Below are 6,784 nucleotides of genomic sequence, written 5' to 3'. Positions count from 1 at the left end.
TATTTCTTCCTGTCCCCAAGTGTATAACTGAAGCCTATTGACAGACCGTGGGAGAGGGCAAGTAGGACCTGGAAGTAGCCAATAACTGTATCTGTGAGATAACTTTTCAATACAAGTATTAATACTAATGTTCTGTTGGCTGTTATACATATGAATATTTGCCTTTAAGAAGCCTTAACTGCCCCACCCAGAAACAATTCAATGTCAAAAGAACAGAAGATGCTGAAAGCCGCACAGGCTCTATTTATGTATAACCATATAAACATGTTAATATACTGTTTTAATCAGTGTGCAAACTGAATAGAACATTTTAATGCATCATGAGGGAAACAATCTAAAATCATAAGCAAGTCCCCAAGCCTGAGATCTGCGTATTCACCTAAGTATTTGCTCCTAAGCAATCTCACAGCTTCATAAACAGTAATATTGTTCAAAGTACTAAAACAGCTGTTTGACGTAGCCTGTGAGCCAGACCTGTCTGATACCTATCATTTATATTTCATCAAGCATTTATGTGGCACAGGGAAAAGTAATGAAGAGAGGAAGAGGTAGGGTGATAAGCAAGGCACAGTACCCCTTCACAGTTCCAGGAACCACTCTTGGATTATTGTTTTACACAAAGCAGCCAGTAAACATGAGTACTGTATGACAGTTGTCAGTATTAACCAGAACAATGAAGGAGAACATTGGACTTCTTATTCAAGATAGCAACATCAAAATGGAAGAGCTAACCAATTAGAGTTAAAGATGCAGTTCACATAGCATTGAAGTAATCGTCTGCACAGCACAACACCCATATCTTCAATTTAGGTCAGGCCATCAAAAGGAGGAAGAGGAGTGAAGCCTGAAGATGAGATGCTCTACTTCACACAGTTGCCCTCTGGAAGGACTGGCAAAGGCAGTCACTTAAATTAAGTACAGGTCATCAGACAAGATATCTAATCTATTCCAAAGACAGGCAGCTCTAGCAATCCAAATCCCTGTGGCCTTTACAGCAACACAATGAACTACTTCCTCATGTACCTCTGTCAATTCATGTTAGGTTCCAATTTTTTTAAAGCGATATTTCATGCACACCATGACTCTATTGCTCACAGCAAGGAAAGTGCTTTGGTTTATTTATGACCTACTAACCTTAAATAAAAAAAAACAAACAACAAAAAACCCAACAAAAAACAAAACAACACAACACATACATCCAGTCTGAATGTTCACATAGGCCTGCAGATCTGAAGTGAAATTTAAAATCAAGCTGGCATTTGTATCAGCTAGCTAAGCCCAGTAAGGGATTAAAAAAAATATATATGAAACAAGATGAGAGAAGATGAAAGCATTTTTACCCTACATAACCTGCACACATCAGGAACCAGGCTGAAGGCTGGAGCTCAGGAATACTTTTTGTGGTTTTGTACTTATAAGTTCCATCCTGTTTCAAGAGAGCCTAGGTAACTGAGGAAATACTGAGGTTTTTCCATTATAGAGGAGTGGGGAGGGAACAGTAACAACCTGTGAAAGTTATTCCCTAAAATGAAATCCACCCTGCCTCAAGTTCTACATCACTACTCTCCTTCCTCTACTCCCCATCCTAATTGCTAGGTATCAGCCAGGCAAGACCCCATACTGAAAAATGAAGTGACAGGTAAAAACAAGGTAGAAGAACATAGGAATGAGTACTGAAAAAAATGGCATAAAAAAGAAAGCTTATAATAGGATAAATGTTAAACAGGAGTGACCTTAAAGTATGAAGTCTATTCATTTGGCTGAAACAAGGTGAGCAGATGCACAAAAGACTGCCGAGTTGGAGAGCCTTATTCTCTCATCTGTTTTGCTGGTGTAAAAATCTCCTTTCTTAACATCCATGGAATTAAACTGTGAAAAAGCCAGTAAAAATAAATTAAGGGTAAAACTAACTAAATAAATGAAATAAATCAAACTTCAGAGATGCTGCTGTATCAGAGAAAAGTTAAAAAACAAACCAACCAAAACTAAACAAAAAAAAACCTGATACCACCACAATTGAATTCAGGTATATTCATGATCACTGTAGCCTTTATAAACAAAACGCATCTAACATACCAAAAAAATCAGTTGATTCCTGTCTTGTGTAGTTCTCCAACAGGATATATTAATGATTCTGTCCTTTAGAGGTATTTGACAGAAAATTCAATTGAGTTAAGCGATGCAACAAAAAACCTCTACATGCAGAGCAATTCGCTGAAAGAAAGAGCTAGGACAGTCCTCATCATGGTTTGTTTACGAAGCAGCACACTGACTTGCAATCTTCTGGTGCTGGTTTTCTTTTTGCAAGTACAAAACAAAATAATAAAATACCCAACATTTATAAAGACTTTGAAAATAACCAGAAATGGACAAGAGTGCAAGACATCTTTTACCAAAGGTAAACTAACAATTCACAGAAACCTATGCATTAGCTGCATAATTTCAGTGCAGAAAGCTAAGAGTGGACCTAGCAAAAAAGAAGTCTGACCAGCTGAGCTACGAGACCACCTTCTGCAGAAGAACTCTGCTCCCAAATATAAATCAGGTAAAATTCCTGTTACCCTGTTTTGCCTTCTAATCAAGCTTTCAAAACCCTTCCCCTATAATGTGAAAACTGCAACATGTTACTTATTTACCTTAAGAATTAGGACAACGGAGTTTGAAAACTCAGAAGATTGGAAAAAATTGTTGTACCGCTGGAAATATTTAGGGATAAGCACTTGCCTGTGCAGTGATTAAGTTCTGGATATATACAGCATGCTGCCACCCAGAAAATGTATGTGAAGAAAATTAGGCCATCAAGCCTTGATGTTCATTTGCTTTTTTCCCCTCCTGAAAACTGTCATAACAAGCTCTTCAGGTATAAATGTGTGACGAAAAAAGGCCTTCTGTCTAAGACATTCATTGAGAAATTAAAACTTCTTAAAGAGAAAAATGCAGATTTTATCAATTGTAAGCAAGTTTAAATCCTATTGAACATGTCAGCAGAAGAAATTTTACTCAGTTGGTAATCTATAATTGGCAACACTAATTCATAAAACTCTTAGCCAGCTCTTTTTATGTATAGGATCTTGTGTTTTGGTTTGCTATGAAGCTTGGCTTCTTGCAAAAACAGACAAGATTAATCCACTTGTGCCTGGAACCTAACATATAATGTTGAAACCTGAATAAGTGAAATATGTTTTCTTTTCATAGAAAGAAGTTTAGAAAAACTGGCAACTCCTTTCACAGAGGCTCAAATAGGATGGACAGAGAAGGTTGTTGGTGTCGGTAAGAAAAAAATGAGTGAAGTTGCATCATCTGAATAATTAAAATCATTGTGTGAATTTTGATTTCCCCCCACCGTCCTTTCAGACATTTGAGGATGCTGTCAAGTCAATGGAGTTCTGTTGTAGTGGTTGCTTCAGTGAACATTCAACGCTGTCGGTGAGTTTGGAATTAAAGTGAAAACCATCGACCGTTGATTGTACCCTCCAGCTAACCATCCTCCTCCTTACTTCATGCTTTCAGGCTTTAACATCGAAGATAGCAACCTAATCACCACATGATGTTTCTTCCCTACTCTGCCAAGCTTTACAAAAAAGGTCACAATCAACATTCATTGCTGTCGGTGGGTTTAACTATGTGGACAAGCTCACTGAACAATGAATGCAACTGTGGCCCCACATTTTGCAGTTACTGATGAGAGGATCAGCTCTGAAAGCAGTAGTGAGTAGCAAATACTCATAGGCTACACTTTTCTGATTTAAAAAAGTAGTTGGGATATCTACTTTTTGCTTGCTTGTTTTTAACTTAGCTGACTAGAAAGGAAAACCTGGTTTTGTCTGGAATACTGTCCTCAATATTGAAACCATAAAAACTGTTATTCAGTATGTACATGGAAATAAAAATACAGGGAGCTTTGTGTGTATCCACTCCTGATGTCTCTGAGCACAAGAGGATAGAATATTTAAATGTTTTAACTAGGTATTATGAAATAGTTCAAAAGTTCCTTCTATGCTTGTCATGACAAATACAAATGAGAGCCTGAGTTCAAAGATACAGATAGAATGTTATACCAAATGAAGTATTAAATTTTATGTGAAACTGATTTTCAGCATTTAAACACCATTAGCAAATATTATTACATTTGCCTTTTTTTAAGGATCTGAAAGATGACAGAAATATATATCCAGAAATAACAACGAAAGAGTAGTTAAATTGTAAAATCGCTGTAAACTTTAAGTATCTATGTCACACTCAGTATTGCTAATAGTAATAAGAAAATAAAAGTGTAAATAAAGCTCAAAATTTGTCCTTATGTCCTTACAACACTTTGTTACCCTGGTCAGACACACAGAAGTACCAGTCTACTTTCTTACATGACACGGTTATGCAAGGTAAGTTCAGCCTTTAGATTTGATTCAACTCTAATATTCCAAAGCAAGAATTGCTTTCAAAAGTTAGGTAATCTTATATCATTCATATTGTTATAATGTGGGGTCCATCAACAATACTTAAGTCTGATGATTTACAAAGCTTACTCAGCACATCACTTAAACAGTTGTCTTGTGTATGTGTATGCTTGATTTATCCATATGTCACAATATAGCAACTGAACAGGATACAGGAACTTTGTGCCAGACTACTTAAATTATAAAAATATATTTCAGTCATGAAAGAGATCAGTCCTCAATCATATGAGAGAGATATTTATAGGAATAAAAAGAATAATCAGTTCCTCAAAAACAATCACACTAACAAATTAACTCCTGGAATTGTTTGGGCATTATTTAAAATGCATATTTGGGAAGATAATATTTCGTTGCTGTACTATTTACTACAGAGGAACCCACAGGGTCTATTGCTCACTGAATATTATTATGATCAGAGGCAGCAAAGTATTAAAAGGAAGGGTTGCTATGAATGTATGCATACACACATAGTGTCCCAGCCACACTGTCCAGAAGTAAGCCAATAAGTTTCCACATATCTACAAAAATGTAAATTTGAATTACTACCAACTTACGTATTACAGATGAAGATCATATTAAAAGCAGGACTTAAAGGTATATACTCCATCTAGAAGGAAAACCTTCTAAATTAAGCTGCTCTTGCAACAGCCTCTGTCAAAGTTTCTTATTGGAACCTACAAATCAGGTCTTGTTTCTACCACATACTTGTTGTAATTGTAGTATGTATTTTTAACAAAAAAAATGCTTATGAAAAGAGAAGATTCTGGAATTTGGCAGCACTGGAAAGAGCAAGTGTCCTAGAGCATGAGTTGTTTCTCTCTATGTTTTCTATAGAATCATAGAATAGTTAGGGTTGGAAAGGACCTTAAGATAATCAAGTTCCAACCCCCCTGCCATGGGCAGGGACACCTCACTCTAAACCATATTACCCAAGGCCTCGTCCAACCTCGCCTTGAACACTGCCAGGGATGGAGCATTCACAACTTCCCTGGGCAACCTATTCCAGTGCCTCACCACCCTAACAGGAAAGAATTTCCTCCTTATATCCAATCTAAAACTTCCCCTGTTTAAGTTTTAACCCATTACCCCTTGTCCTATCACTACAGTCTCTAATGAAGAGTCCCTCCGCAGCATCCCCATAGGCCCCCTTCAGATACTGGAAGGCTGCTATGAAGTCTCCACGCAGCCTTCTCTTCTCCAGGCTGAACAGCCCCAACTTTCTCAGCCGATCTTCATATGGGAGGTGCTCCAGTCCCCTGATCATTCTTGTGGCCCTTCTCTGGACTTGTTCCAACAGATCCATGTCCTTTTTATGTTGCGGACACCAGAACTGCACACAGTACTCCAAGGGAGGTCTCGCAAGATCAGAATAAAGGGGCAGGATCACCTCCTTCGACCTGCTGGTCACACTCCTTTTGATGCAGCCCAGGTTACGGTTGGCTTTCTGGGCTGCAAGCACACACTGCTGGCTCATGTTCATTTTCTTATCGACCAGCATCCCCAAGTCCTTCTCCACAGGGCTGATCTGAATCTCTTCTCTGCCCAGCCTGTAGCTGTGCCTGGGATTGCTCCGACCCAGGTGTAGGACCTTGCACTTGGCATGGTTAAACTTCATGAGATTGGCATCAGCCCACCTCACAAGTGTGTCAAGGTCCCTCCGGATGGCATTCCTTCCCTCCAGCATATCAACCGAACCACACAGCTTGGTGCCATCGGCAAACTTGCTGAGGGCGCACTCAATCCCACTGTCCATGTCAGTGACGAAAATGTTAAACAAGACTGGTCCCAACACAGATCCCTGAGGGACACCACTCGTTACTGGTCTCCAGCCGGACATTGAGCCATTGACCACAACTCTTTGTGTGTGGCCATCCAGCCAGTTCTTTATCCACCGAGTGGTCCATTCATCAAATTGATTTCTCGCCAATTTAGAGACAAGAATGTCGTGTGGGACAGTGTTGAACGCTTTACACAAGTCCAGGTAGATGACATCAACTGCTCTACCCCTGTCCATCAGTTCTGTAGCCCCATCATAGAAGGCCACCAAATTGGTCAGGCAGGATTTCCCCTTAGTGAAGCCATGCTGGCTGTCACCAAGCACCTTGTTGTTTTTCATGTGCCTTAGCATGCCTTCCAGGAGAATCTGCTCCAAGATTTTGCCAGGCACAGAGGTGAGACTGACCGGTCTTTAATTCCCTGTGTCATCCATTTTCCCCTTCTTGAAAATGGGGGTTATATTTCCCTTTTTCCAGTCATCGGGAACTTCACCTGACTGCCATGATTTTTCAAATATGATGGCTAATGAGTGGCTTAGCAACTTCATTTGCCAG

At 39.2% G+C, this 6,784-nt stretch overlaps 1 long non-coding RNA gene across 1 annotated transcript; it reads left to right on the top strand.

Annotated features, from left to right (window-relative positions):
- The first annotated feature begins 2,276 nt into the window (after nt 1-2,276).
- Nucleotides 2,277-4,290, top strand: LOC133225922 (uncharacterized). The gene is made up of 2 exons (XR_009729321.1): nt 2,277-2,556; nt 3,208-4,290. It is a non-coding gene; the product is annotated as an uncharacterized LOC133225922 (long non-coding RNA).
- The last annotated feature ends 2,494 nt before the right edge of the window (nt 4,291-6,784 follow it).

This window comes from Neopsephotus bourkii, unplaced genomic scaffold, assembly GCF_033783945.1.
Source record: "Neopsephotus bourkii isolate Nb327-2 ecotype Australia unplaced genomic scaffold, CSIRO-AGI_Nbou_v1 NB_1768, whole genome shotgun sequence".
NCBI lineage: Eukaryota > Metazoa > Chordata > Aves > Psittaciformes > Psittacidae > Neopsephotus > Neopsephotus bourkii.
Note: the sequence above shows the minus strand (reverse complement) of the source record. Positions and strands in the feature narration are given on the sequence as shown.